Source organism: Oncorhynchus keta, chromosome 34, assembly GCF_023373465.1.
Source record: "Oncorhynchus keta strain PuntledgeMale-10-30-2019 chromosome 34, Oket_V2, whole genome shotgun sequence".
NCBI classification, from domain to species: Eukaryota; Metazoa; Chordata; class Actinopteri; order Salmoniformes; family Salmonidae; genus Oncorhynchus; species Oncorhynchus keta.
The window spans coordinates 3,052,076-3,067,381 of NC_068454.1; positions in this window are offsets into that span (position 1 = coordinate 3,052,076).

Genomic DNA, 15,306 nt, shown 5'->3' on the forward strand with positions numbered 1-15,306 from the left:
CTCTCTCAGCAACAACCAACACAGGACATACCAAGAAGCTCTCTCTCAGCAACAACCAATACAGAACATACCAAGAAGCTCTCTCTCAGCAACAACCAATACAGGACATACCAAGAAGCTCTCTCTGAGCAACAACCAACACAGGACATACCAAGAAGCTCTCTCTGAGCAACAACCAACACAGGACATACCAAGAAGCTCTCTCTCAGCAACAACCAATACAGGACATACCAAGAAGCTCTCTCTGAGCAACAACCAACACAGGACATACCAAGAAGCTCTCTCTGAGCAACAACCAACACAGGACAGAAGAAGAAGCTCTCTCTCAGCAACAACCAACACAGGACATACCAAGAAGCTCTCTCTGAGCAACAACCAACACAGGACAGAAGAAAAGCTCTCTCTCAGCAACAACCAACACAGGACAGAAGAAGAAGCTCTCTCTGATCAACAACCAATACAGGACAGAAGAAGAAGCTCTCTCTGAGCAACAATCAACACAGGACATACCAAGAAGCTCTCTCTGAGCAACAACCAACACAGGACAGAAGAAGAAGCTCTCTCTCAGCAACAACCAACACAGGACATACCAAGAAGCTCTCTCTCAGCAACAAGCAATACAGGACATACCAAGAAGCTCTCTCTCAGCAACAAGCAATACAGGACATACCAAGAAGCTCTCTCTGAGCAACAACCAACACAGGACAGAAGAAGAAGCTCTCTCTGAGCAACAACCAACACAGGACAGAAGAAGAAGCTCTCTCTGAGCAACAACCAACACAGGACATACCAAGAAGCTCTCTCTGAGCAACAACCAACACAGGACATACCAAGAAGCTCTCTCTGAGCAACAACCAATACAGGACATACCAAGAAGCTCTCTCTGAGCAACAACCAACACAGGACATACCAAGAAGCTCTCTCTGAGCAACAACCAACACAGGACATACCAAGAAGCTCTCTCTGATCAACAATCAATACAGGACAGAAGAAGAAGCTCTCTCTGACCAACTATGAAACACAGGACAGAAGAAGAAGCTCTCGCTGACCAACAACCAATACAGGACAGAAGAAGAAGCTCTCTCTGAGCAACAACCAACAAGAGGACAGAATAATAAGCTCTCTCTGATCAACAACCAATACAGGACAGAAGAAGAAGCTCTCTCTGAGCAACAACCAACAGAGGACAGAATAATAAGCTCTCTCTGATCAACAACGAAACACAGGACAGAAGAAGAAGCTCTCTCTGACCAACAACGAAACACAGGACAGAAGAAGAAGCTCTCTGACCAACAACGAAACACAGGACAGAAGAAGAAGCTCCCTGACCAACAACGAAACACAGGACAGAAGAAGAAGCTCTCGCTGACCAACAACGAAACACAGGACAGAAGAAGAAGCTCTCTGACCAACAATCAATACAGGATATACCAAGAAGCTCTCACTGAGCAACAACCAACACAGGACATACCAAGAAGCTCTATCTGAGCAACAACCAACACAGGACAGAAGAAGAAGCTCTCTCTCAGCAACAACCAATACAGGACATACCAAGAAGCTCTCTCTCTCAGCAACAACCAATACAGGACATACCAAGAAGCTCTCTCTGAGCAACAACCAATACAGGACATACCAAGAAGCTCTCTCTCAGCAACAACCAACACAGGACATACCAAGAAGCTCTCTCTGAGCAACAACCAATACAGGACATACCAAGATGCTCTCTCTCAGCAACAACCAATACAGAACATACCAAGAAGCTCTCTCTCAGCAACAACCAATACAGAACATACCAAGAAGCTCTCTCTCAGCAACAACCAATACAGGACATACCAAGAAGCTCTCTCTCAGCAACAAGCAATACAGGACATACCAAGAAGCTCTCTCTGAGCAACAACCAACACAGGACAGAAGAAGAAGCTCTCTCTGAGCAACAACCAACACAGGACATACCAAGAAGCTCTCTCTGATCAACAACCAACACAGGACATACCAAGAAGCTCTCTCTGATCAACAACCAATACAGGACAGAAGAAGAAGCTCTCTCTGATCAACAACCAATACAGGACATACCAAGAAGCTCTCTGATCAACAACCAATACAGAACAGAAGAATAAGCTCTCTCTCAGCAACAACCAACACAGGACATACCAAGAAGCTCTCTCTGATCAACAACCAACAGAGGACAGAAGAAGAAGCTCTCTCTGAGCAACAACCAACAGAGGACAGAAGAAGAAGCTCTCTGACCAACAACCAACACAGGACATACCAAGAAGCTCTCTGATCAACAACCAATACAGGACATACCAAGAAGCTCTCTGATCAACAACCAATACAGGACAGAAGAAGAAGCTCTCTCTGAGCAACAACCAACACAGGACATACCAAGAAGCTCTCTCTGAGCAACAACCAACACAGGACATACCAAGAAGCTCTCTCTCAGCAACAAACAACAACAATCATCATCATCATCATCATCATCATCATCATCATAATAATAATCATCGTCGTCATCGTCATCGTAATTATCATAAGAGTAATACATTTTAAATGGTAGATACTTTTCAGGACATATCAGGGAACCTTACTGCCTCGTACTAAAATGTTTCTAGAATGGATGTTACCCGCTGGAGAAAATAAACTATGTGGCTTTGAGGATTAATCAACACCCTTGGCCAAGGAGGAATGTGGGATGCTGGTGTCTGACCTGGGAAAACATCTAGCAACGTCTAGTTCCAAGGCCTCGTTCCCTACTTGTGCGAGTCAGTTAGGGACCAAAGCCTTGGTTCTCCCAGAGGAAGAGAGGACAGAGTCAGTTAGGGGCCAAGGCCTTGGTTCTCCCAGAGGAAGAGAGGACAGAGTCAGTCAGGGACCAAGGCCTTGGTTCTCCCAGAGGAAGAGAGGACAGAGTCAGTTAGGGACCAAGGCCTTGGTTCTCCCAGAGGAAGAGAGGACAGAGTCAGTTAGGGGCCAAGGCCTTGGTTCTCCCAGAGGAAGAGAGGACAGAGTCAGTTAGGGGCCAAGGCCTTGGTTCTCCCAGAGGAAGAGAGGACAGAGTCAGTTAGGGGCCAAAGCCTTGGTTCTCCCAGAGGAAGAGAGGACAGAGTCAGTTAGGGACCAAGGCCTTGGTTCTCCCAGAGGAAGAGAGGACAGAGTCAGTTAGGGACCAAGGCCTTGGTTCTCCCAGAGGAAGAGAGGACAGAGTCAGTTAGGGGCCAAAGCCTTGGTTCTCCCAGAGGAAGAGAGGACAGAGTCAGTTAGGGGCCAAAGCCTTGGTTCTCCCAGAGGAAGAGAGGACAGAGTCAGTTAGGGGCCAAAGCCTTGGTTCTCCCAGAGGAAGAGAGGACAGAGTCAGTTAGGGGCCAAAGCCTTGGTTCTCCCAGAGGAAGAGAGGACAGAGTCAGTTAGGGGCCAAAGCCTTGGTTCTCCCAGAGGAAGAGAGGACAGAGTCAGTTAGGGGCCAAGGCCTTGGTTCTCCCAGAGGAAGAGAGGACAGAGTCAGTTAGGGGCCAAAGCCTTGGTTCTCCCAGAGGAAGAGAGGACAGAGTCAGTTAGGGGCCAAAGCCTTGGTTCTCCCAGAGGAAGAGAGGACAGAGTCAGTTAGGGGCCAAAGCCTTGGTTCTCCCAGAGGAAGAGAGGACAGAGTCAGTTAGGGGCCAAAGCCTTGGTTCTCCCAGAGGAAGAGAGGACAGAGTCAGTTAGGGGCCAAAGCCTTGGTTCTCCCAGAGGAAGAGAGGACAGAGTCAGTTAGGGGCCAAAGCCTTGGTTCTCCCAGAGGAAGAGAGGACACCCAGACATGTCAGATTAAACTTGCTTGTAAATGCTTCAAAACAAGCAGTGCAATTGTTTCCAAAGTCAACACTTTTGATAGCTCAGGTGAAACTTGAGTATTTATTTCCAAACAGCAACATGCTGCACTGTATATAATAAATCAATTCTCCCTCTGGTCAGGTTATTAAACGGTGAGGGGAAACCGTGATCATTATTTCTGCCACAAAAAAAAAAAAAAAAAAACATTTCATTCTCCCCATCAGGTTCCAGATATGAGACTTAGAACAGTGCGTCGAATACAACACAATACAACACAATACAATACAATACAATACAATACAATACAATACAATACAATACAATACAATACAATACAATACAATACAATACAATACAATACAATACAATACAATACAATACAATACAATACAATACAATACAATACAATACAATACAATACAATACAATACAATACAATACAATACAATACAATACAATACAGTACAATACAATACAATACAATACAATACAATACAATACAATACAATACAATACAATACAATACAATACAATACAATACAATACAATACAATACAATACAATACAATACAATACAATACAATACAATACAATACAATACAATACAATACAATACTACAGTGAAATGTTTACTTTACAAGCCATTAACCAACGATGCAGGTTTAAGAAAAAACCTCTATCAAAAAGGAAGAGGTAACAAAAGCAAATCATTAAAGAGCAGCAGCAGGGGGTACCGGTACAGAGTCAATGTGTCAATGTGCAGGGGGTACCGGTGCAGAGTCAATGTGCAGGGGGTACCGGTACAGAGTCAATGTGTCAATGTGCAGGGGGTACCGGTGCAGAGTCAATGTGCAGGGGGTACCGGTGCAGAGTCAATGTGCAGGGGGTACCGGTACAGAGTCAATGTGTCAATGTGCAGGGGGTACCGGTGCAGAGTCAATGTGCAGGGGGTACCGGTACAGAGTCAATGTGTCAATGTGCAGGGGGTACCGGTACAGAGTCAATGTGTCAATGTGCAGGGGGTACCGGTACAGAGTCAATGTGTCAATGTGCAGGGGGTACCGGTACAGAGTCAATGTGTCAATGTGCAGGGGTACCGGTGCAGAGTCAATGTGTCAATGTGCAGGGGGTACCGGAACAGAGTCAATGTGCAGGGGGTACCGGTGCAGAGTCAATGTGTCAATGTGCAGGGGGTACCGGTGCAGTGTCAATATGCAGGGGTACCGGTACAGAGTCAATGTGTCAATATGCAGGGGTACCAGTACAGAGTCAATGTGTCAATGTGCAGGGGTACCGGAACAGAGTCAATGTGTCAATGTGCAGGGGTACCGGTGCAGTGTCAATGTGTCAATGTGCAGGGGTACCAGTACAGAGTCAATGTGTCAATGTGCAGGGGGTACCGGTGCAGAGTCAATGTGTCAATGTGCAGGGGTACCAGTACAGAGTCAATGTGTCAATTTGCAGGGGGTACCGGTGCAGAGTCAATGTGTCAATGTGCAGGGGTACCGGTACAGAGTCAATGTGTCAATATGCAGGGGTACCGGAACAGAGTCAATGTGCAGGGGGTACCGGTACAGAGTCAATGTGTCAATGTGCAGGGGTACGGAACAGAGTCAATGTGTCAATATGCAGGGGTACCGGTACAGAGTCAATGTGCAGGGGTACCGGTGCAGAGTCAATGTGTCAATGTGCAGGGGGTACCGAACAGAGTCAATGTGTCAATATGCAGGGGTACCGGTACAGAGTCAATGTGCAGGGGGTACCGGTGCAGAGTCAATGTGCAGGGTACCGGTGCAGAGTCAATGTGCAGGGGTACCGGTGCAGAGTCAATGTGTCAATATGCAGGGGGTACCGGTACAGAGTCAATGTGTCAATGTGCAGGGGGTACCGGTACAGAGTCAATGTGTCAATGTGCAGGGGTACCGGTGCAGAGTCAATGTGTCAATGTGCAGGGGTACCGGAACAGAGTCAATGTGTCAATGTGCAGGGGTACCGGTACAGAGTCAATGTGTCAATGTGCAGAGGGTACCGGTACAGAGTCAATGTGTCAATGTGCAGGGGGTACCGGTACAGTGTCAATGTGTCAATATGCAGGGGGTACCGGTACAGAGTCAATGTGTCAATATGCAGGGGTACCGGTACAGAGTCAATGTGTCAATGTGCAGGGGGTACCGGAACAGAGTCAATGTGTCAATGTGCAGGGGTACCGGTACAGAGTCAATGTGTCAATGTGCAGGGGTACCGGTACAGAGTCAATGTGTCAATGTGCAGGGGTACCGGAACAGAGTCAATGTGCAGGGGTACCAGTACAGAGTCAATGTGCAGGGGTACCGGAACAGAGTCAATGTGCAGGGGTACCAGTACAGAGTCAATGTGCAGGGGGTACCGGAACAGAGTCAATGTGTCAATGTGCCAATATGCAGGGGTACCAGTACAGAGTCAATGTGCAGGGGTACCGGAACAGAGTCAATGTGCAGGGGGTACCAGTACAGAGTCAATGTGCAGGGGGTACCGGAACAGAGTCAATGTGTCAATGTGCAGGGGTACCGGTGCAGAGTCAATGTGTCAATGTGCAGGGGGTACCAGTACAGAGTCAATGTGCAGGGGGTACCGGAACAGAGTCAATGTGTCAATGTGCAGGGGGTACCGGTACAGAGTCAATGTGTCAATGTGCAGGGGTACCGGTGCAGAGTCAATGTGTCAATGTGCAGGGTACGGTGCAGAGTCAATGTGTCAATATGCAGGGGTACCGGTGCAGAGTCAATGTGTCAATATGCAGGGGTACCGGTACAGAGTCAATGTGTCAATGTGCAGGGGGTACCGGAACAGAGTCAATGTGTCAATGTGCAGGGGTACCGGTACAGAGTCAATGTGTCAATATGCAGGGGTACCGGTACAGAGTCAATGTGTCAATGTGCAGGGGGCACCGGAACAGAGTCAATGTGTCAATGTGCAGGGGTACCGGTACAGAGTCAATGTGTCAATATGCAGGGGGTACCGGTACAGAGTCAATGTGTCAATATGCAGGGGTACCGGTACAGAGTCAATGTGCAGGGGGTACCGGAACAGAGTCAATGTGTCAATGTGCAGGGGGTACCGGTACAGAGTCAATGTGTCAATGTGCAGGGGTACCGGTACAGAGTCAATGTGTCAATGTGCAGGGGTACCGGTACAGAGTCAATGTGTCAATGTGCAGGGGTACCGGAACAGAGTCAATGTGTCAATGTGCAGGGGGTACCGGTGCAGTGTCAATGTGTCAATGTGCAGGGGTACCAGTACAGAGTCAATGTGTCAATGTGCAGGGGTACCGGTGCAGAGTCAATGTGTCAATGTGCAGGGGTACCAGTACAGAGTCAATGTGTCAATGTGCAGGGGTACCGGTGCAGAGTCAATGTGTCAATGTGCAGGGGGTACCGGAACAGATTCAATGTGTCAATGTGCAGGGGTACCGGTACAGAGTCAATGTGTCAATGTGCAGGGGTACCGGTACAGAGTCAATGTGTCAATATGCAGGGGTACGGTACAGAGTCAATGTGTCAATGTGCAGGGGTACCGGTGCAGAGTCAATGTGTCAATATGCAGGGGGTACCGGTACAGAGTCAATGTGTCAATGTGCAGGGGTACCGGTGCAGAGTCAATGTGTCAATGTGCAGGGGGTACCGGTGCAGAGTCAATGTGTCAATATGCAGGGGGTACCGGTGCAGAGTCAATGTGTCAATATGGAGGGGTACCGGTACAGAGTCAATGTGTCAATATGCAGGGGGTACCGGAACAGAGTCAATGTGTCAATATGCAGGGGTACCGGTACAGAGTCAATGTGCAGGGGGTACCGGTGCAGAGTCAATGTGCAGGGGTACCGGTGCAGAGTCAATGTGCAGGGGTACCGGTGCAGAGTCAATGTGTCAATATGCAGGGGGTACCGGTACAGAGTCAATGTGTCAATGTGCAGGGGTACCGGTACAGAGTCAATGTGTCAATGTGCAGGGGTACCGGAACAGAGTCAATGTGTCAATGTGCAGGGGTACCGGTACAGAGTCAATGTGTCAATGTGCAGGGGGTACCGGTACAGAGTCAATGTGTCAATGTGCAGGGGGTACCGGTACAGAGTCAATGTGTCAATATGCAGGGGTACCGGTACAGAGTCAATGTGTCAATATGCAGGGGTACCGGTACAGAGTCAATGTGTCAATGTGCAGGGGGTACCGGAACAGAGTCAATGTGTCAATGTGCAGGGGGTACCGGTGCAGAGTCAATGTGTCAATATGCAGGGGGTACCGGTACAGAGTCAATGTGTCAATGTGCAGGGGTACCGGTACAGAGTCAATGTGTCAATGTGCAGGGGGTACCGGAACAGAGTCAATGTGTCAATGTGCAGGGGTACCGGTACAGAGTCAATGTGTCAATGTGCAGAGGTTACCGGTACAGAGTCAATGTGTCAATGTGCAGGGGTACCGGTACAGAGTCAATGTGTCAATATGCAGGGGTACCGGTACAGAGTCAATGTGTCAATATGCAGGGGGGTACCGGTACAGAGTCAATGTGTCAATGTGCAGGGGGGTACCGGAACAGAGTCAATGTGTCAATGTGCAGGGGGTACCGGAACAGAGTCAATGTGTCAATGTGCAGGGGTACCGGTGCAGAGTCAATGTGTCAATGTGCAGGGGGTACCGGAACAGAGTCAATGTGCAGGGGGTACCGAACAGAGTCAATGTGTCAATGTGCATGGGGTACCGGTGCAGTGTCAATATGCAGGGGGTACCGGAACAGAGTCAATGTGTCAATGTGCAGGGGGTACCGGTGCAGTGTCAATGTGTCAATGTGCAGGGGGTACCAGTACAGAGTCAATGTGTCAATGTGCAGGGGGTACCGGTGCAGAGTCAATGTGTCAATGTGCAGGGGGTACCGGAACAGAGTCAATGTGTCAATGTGCAGGGGGTACCGGTACAGAGTCAATGTGTCAATGTGCAGGGGTACCGGTGCAGAGTCAATGTGTCAATGTGCAGGGGGTACCGGTGCAGAGTCAATGTGTCAATATGCAGGGGTACCGGTGCAGAGTCAATGTGTCAATATGCAGGGGTACCGGTACAGAGTCAATGTGTCAATATGCAGGGGTACCGGTACAGAGTCAATGTGCAGGGGGTACCGGTACAGAGTCAATGTGTCAATGTGCAGGGGTACCGGAACAGAGTCAATGTGTCAATATGCAGGGGTACCGGTACAGAGTCAATGTGCAGGGGGTACCGGTGCAGAGTCAATGTGCAGGGGGTACCGGTGCAGAGTCAATGTGCAGGGGGTACCGGTGCAGAGTCAATGTGTCAATATGCAGGGGGTACCGGTACAGAGTCAATGTGTCAATGTGCAGGGGTACCGGTACAGAGTCAATGTGTCAATGTGCAGGGGGTACCGGAACAGAGTCAATGTGTCAATGTGCAGGGGGTACCGGTACAGAGTCAATGTGTCAATGTGCAGGGGTACCGGTACAGAGTCAATGTGTCAATGTGCAGGGGGTACCGGTACAGAGTCAATGTGTCAATATGCAGGGGTACCGGTACAGAGTCAATGTGTCAATATGCAGGGGTACCGGTACAGAGTCAATGTGTCAATGTGCAGGGGGTACCGGAACAGAGTCAATGTGTCAATGTGCAGGGGGTACCGGTGCAGAGTCAATGTGTCAATGTGCAGGGGGTACCGGAACAGAGTCAATGTGCAGGGGGTACCGGAACAGAGTCAATGTGTCAATGTGCAGGGGGTACCGGTGCAGTGTCAATGTGTCAATGTGCAGGGGTACCAGTACAGAGTCAATGTGTCAATGTGCAGGGGGTACCGGTGCAGAGTCAATGTGTCAATGTGCAGGGGTACCGGAACAGAGTCAATGTGTCAATGTGCAGGGGTACCGGTACAGAGTCAATGTGTCAATGTGCAGGGTACCGGTGCAGAGTCAATGTGTCAATGTGCAGGGGGTACCGGTGCAGAGTCAATGTGTCAATGTGCAGGGGGTACCGGTGCAGAGTCAATGTGTCAATATGCAGGGGGTACCGGTGCAGAGTCAATGTGTCAATGTGCAGGGGGTACCGGTGCAGAGTCAATGTGTCAATGTGCAGGGGGTACCGGTGCAGAGTCAATGTGTCAATGTGCAGGGGGTACCGGTGCAGAGTCAATGTGTCAATGTGCAGGGGGTACCGGTGCAGAGTCAATGTGTCAATATGCAGGGGGTACCGGTGCAGAGTCAATGTGTCAATATGCAGGGGGTACCGGTACAGAGTCAATGTGTCAATATGCAGGGGGTACCGGTACAGAGTCAATGTGTCAATGTGCAGGGGGTACCGGAACAGAGTCAATGTGTCAATATGCAGGGGGTACCGGTACAGAGTCAATGTGCAGGGGTACCGGTGCAGAGTCAATGTGCAGGGGGTACCGGTGCAGAGTCAATGTGCAGGGGTACCGGTGCAGAGTCAATGTGTCAATATGCAGGGGGTACCGGTACAGAGTCAATGTGTCAATGTGCAGGGGGTACCGGTACAGAGTCAATGTGTCAATGTGCAGGGGTACCGGAACAGAGTCAATGTGTCAATGTGCAGGGGTACCGGTACAGAGTCAATGTGTCAATGTGCAGAGGGTACCGGTACAGAGTCAATGTGTCAATGTGCAGGGGGTACCGGTACAGAGTCAATGTGTCAATATGCAGGGGGTACCGGTACAGAGTCAATGTGTCAATATGCAGGGGGTACCGGTACAGAGTCAATGTGTCAATGTGCAGGGGGTACCGGAACAGAGTCAATGTGTCAATGTGCAGGGGGTACCGGAACAGAGTCAATGTGCAGGGGGTACCGGAACAGAGTCAATGTGTCAATGTGCAGGGGGTACCGGAACAGAGTCAATGTGTCAATGTGCAGGGGTACCGGTGCAGTGTCAATATGCAGGGGGTACCGGAACAGAGTCAATGTGTCAATGTGCAGGGGGTACCGGTGCAGTGTCAATGTGTCAATGTGCAGGGGGTACCAGTACAGAGTCAATGTGTCAATGTGCAGGGGGTACCGGTGCAGAGTCAATGTGTCAATGTGCAGGGGGTACCGGAACAGAGTCAATGTGTCAATGTGCAGGGGTACCGGTACAGAGTCAATGTGTCAATGTGCAGGGGGTACCGGTGCAGAGTCAATGTGTCAATGTGCAGGGGGTACCGGTGCAGAGTCAATGTGTCAATATGCAGGGGTACCGGTGCAGAGTCAATTTGTCAATATGCAGGGGTACCGGTACAGAGTCAATGTGTCAATATGCAGGGGGTACCGGAACAGAGTCAATGTGTCAATGTGCAGGGGTACCGGTACAGAGTCAATGTGTCAATGTGCAGGGGGTACCGAACAGAGTCAATGTGTCAATATGCAGGGGTACCGGTACAGAGTCAATGTGCAGGGGTACCGGTGCAGAGTCAATGTGCAGGGGGTACCGGTGCAGAGTCAATGTGCAGGGGTACCGGTGCAGAGTCAATGTGTCAATATGCAGGGGTACCGGTACAGAGTCAATGTGTCAATGTGCAGGGGTACCGGTACAGAGTCAATGTGTCAATGTGCAGGGGGTACCGGAACAGAGTCAATGTGTCAATGTGCAGGGGGTACCGGTACAGAGTCAATGTGTCAATGTGCAGGGGGTACCGGTACAGAGTCAATGTGTCAATGTGCAGGGGGTACCGGTACAGAGTCAATGTGTCAATATGCAGGGGGTACCGGTACAGAGTCAATGTGTCAATATGCAGGGGTACCGGTACAGAGTCAATGTGTCAATGTGCAGGGGGTACCGGAACAGAGTCAATGTGTCAATGTGCAGGGGTACCGAACAGAGTCAATGTGCAGGGGGCACCGGAACAGAGTCAATGTGTCAATGTGCAGGGGGTACCGGTGCAGTGTCAATATGCAGGGGGTACCGGAACAGAGTCAATGTGTCAATGTGCAGGGGTACCGGTGCAGTGTCAATGTGTCAATGTGCAGGGGTACCAGTACAGAGTCAATGTGTCAATGTGCAGGGGTACCGGTGCAGAGTCAATGTGTCAATGTGCAGGGGTACCGGAACAGAGTCAATGTGTCAATGTGCAGGGGTACCGGTACAGAGTCAATGTGTCAATGTGCAGGGGTACCGGTGCAAAGTCAATGTGTCAATGTGCAGGGGGTACCGGTGCAGAGTCAATGTGTCAATATGCAGGGGGTACCGGTGCAGAGTCAATGTGTCAATATGCAGGGGGTACCGGTACAGAGTCAATGTGTCAATGTGCAGGGGGTACCGGTACAGAGTCAATGTGTCAATATGCAGGGGGTACCGGTACAGAGTCAATGTGTCAATATGCAGGGGGTACCGGTACAGAGTCAATGTGTCAATGTGCAGGGGGTACCGGTACAGAGTCAATGTGTCAATGTGCAGGGGGTACCGGTACAGAGTCAATGTGTCGAGGTAATTGAGATAATGATGTACATGCAGGTAGGGTTGTTAAAGTGGCTATGCATAGATAATAACAGAGAGTAGCAGAAGCGTGGAGGGGGGGGGGGTACAAATATTCTAGGGTCGCCATTTGACTAGCTGTTCAGGAGTCTTATGGCTTGGGAATAGAAGCTGTTTTTAAAAAATAGACTTGGCGCTCCGGTATCGCTTGCCATGCGGTAGCAGAGAGGACAGTCTATGACTATGGTGGCTGGAGTAATTTTTTAGGGCCTTCCTCTGACACTGCCTGGTATAGAGGTTCTGGATGGCAGGAAGCTTGGCCCCGGTGATGAACTGGGCCAAACCCACTACCCTCTGTAGTGCCTTGCAGTCGGAGGCCGAGCAGTTGCCGTACCAGGCAGCGATGCAACCCGTCAGGATGCTCTCGATGGTGCTGCTGTAGAACCTTCTGAGGATCTGAGGACCTGTGGCAAATCGTGTTGTCGTGCCCTCTTCAAAACTGTCTTGGTGTGCTTGGACCATGTTAGTTTGTTTGTGATGTGGATGCCAAGGAACTTGAAGCTCTCAACCTGCTCCACTACAGCCCCATCGATGAGAGTGAAGGCGTGCTTGGTCCACTTTTTCCTGTAGTCCACAATAGTCCACAATCATCTCCTTTGTCCTTTGCCTACAGGGAGGAGGTGAGGGCCCTCGGAGTGTGGTGTCAGGAAAATAACCTCACACTCAATGTCAACAAAACGAAGGAGATGATCGTGGACTTCAGCCCCCTATCCACATTGACAGGACAGATGAGATGAGCCAACCATAACACAGTCCTGTATAGCCATTCACCTACCGTACAAGCAAGAGACCATAGAGAGAACACATTTAACACATTTTGCGATAAAAAACTAACTGCTGTTTCTACAAAATAAATAAGCAAAAACATCTACAAAAACTGAACTAATGGATTTCCAAGTATCAGCAACTTTTTAACAGGAAGAGCAGTACTGGAGGAAGTGAGTCATATTGGGACAGAAGAAGGGCAGTGCTGGAGGAAGTGAGTCATATTGGGACAGAAGAAGGGCAGTACTGGAGGAAGTGAGTCATATTGGGACAGAAGAAGGGCAGTACTGGAGGAAGTGAGTCATATTGGGACAGAAGAAGGGCAGTACTGGAGGAAGTGAGTCATATTGGGACAGAAGAAGGGCAGTACTGGAGGAAGTGTGTCATATTGCGACAGAAGAAGGGCAGTACTGGAGGAAGTGAGTCATATTGGGACAGAAGAAGGGCAGTACTGGAGGAAGTGAGTCATATTGGGACAGAAGGAGGGCAGTACTGGAGGAAGTGAGTCATATAGGGACAGAAGAAGGGCAGTACTGGAGGAAGTGAGTCATATTGGGACAGAAGAAGGGCAGTACTGGAGGAAGTGAGTCATATTGGGACAGAAGAAGGGCAGTACTGGAGGAAGTGAGTCATATAGGGACAGAAGAAGGGCAGTACTGGAGGAAGTGAGTCATATTGGGACAGAAGAAGGGCAGTACTGGAGGAAGTGAGTCATATTGGGACAGAAGAAGGGCAGTACTGGAGGAAGTGAGTCATATTGGGACAGAAGAAGGGCAGTACTGGAGGAAGTGAGTCATATTGGGAGAGAAGAAGGGCAGTACTGGAGGAAGTGAGTCATATTGGGACAGAAGAAGGGCAGTACTGGAGGAAGTGAGTCATATTGGGACATAAGAAGGGCAGTACTGGAGGAAGTGAGTCATATTGGGAGAGAAGAAGGGCAGTACTGGAGGAAGTGAGTCATATTGGGACAGAAGAAGGGCAGTACTGGAGGAAGTGAGTCATATTGGGACAGAAGAAGGGCAGTACTGGAGGAAGTGAGTCATATTGGGACAGAAGAAGGGCAGTACTGGAGGAAGTGAGTCATATTGGACAGAAGAAGAGCAGTACTGGAGGAAGTGAGTCATATTGGGACAGAAGAAGGGCAGTGCTGGAGGAAGTGAGTCATATTGGGACAGAAGAAGGGCAGTACTGGAGGAAGTGAGTCATATTGGGATAGAAGACAGAAGAAGGGCAGTACTGGAGGAAGTGAGTCATATTGGGATAGAAGAAGGGCAGTACTGGAGGAAGTGAGTCATATTGGGACAGAAGAAGGGCAGTACTGGAGGAAGTGAGTCATATTGGGACAGAAGAAGGGCAGTACTGGAGGAAGTGAGTCATATTGGGACAGAAGAAGGGCAGTACTGGAGGAAGTGAGTCATATTGGGATAGAAGAAGGGCAGTACTGGAGGAAGTGAGTCATATTGGGAGAGAAGAAGAGCAGTACTGGAGGAAGTGAGTCATATTGGGACAGAAGAAGGGCAGTGCTGGAGGAAGTGAGTCATATTGGGACAGAAGAAGGGCAGTACTGGAGGAAGTGAGTCATATTGGGACAGAAGAAGGGCAGTACTGGAGGAAGTGAGTCATATTGGGATAGAAGAAGGGCAGTACTGGAGGAAGTGAGTCATATTGGGAGAGAAGAAGGGCAGTACTGGAGGAAGTGAGTCATATTGGGACAGAAGAGGGGCAGTACTGGAGGAAGTGAGTCATATTGGGACAGAAGAAGGGCAGTACTGGAGGAAGTGAGTCATATTGGGACAGAAGAAGGGCAGTACTGGAGGAAGTGAGTCATATTGGGACAGAAGAAGGGCAGTACTGGAGGAAGTGAGTCATATTGGGACAGAAGAAGGGCAGTACTGGAGGAAGTGAGTCATATTGGGATAGAAGAAGGGCAGTACTGGAGGAAGTGAGTCATATTGGGACAGAAGAAGGGCAGTACTGGAGGAAGTGAGTCATATTGGGACAGAAGAAGGGCAGTACTGGAGGAAGTGAGTCATATTGGGACAGAAGAAGGGCAGTACTGGAGGAAGTGAGTCATATTGGGACAGAAGAAGGGCAGTACTGGAGGAAGTGAGTCATATTGGGACAGAAGAAGGGCAGTACTGGAGGAAGTGAGTCATATTGCGACAGAAGAAGGGCAGTACTGGAGGAAGTGAGTCATATTGGGACAGAAGAAGGGCAGTACTGGAGGAAGTGAGTCATATTGGG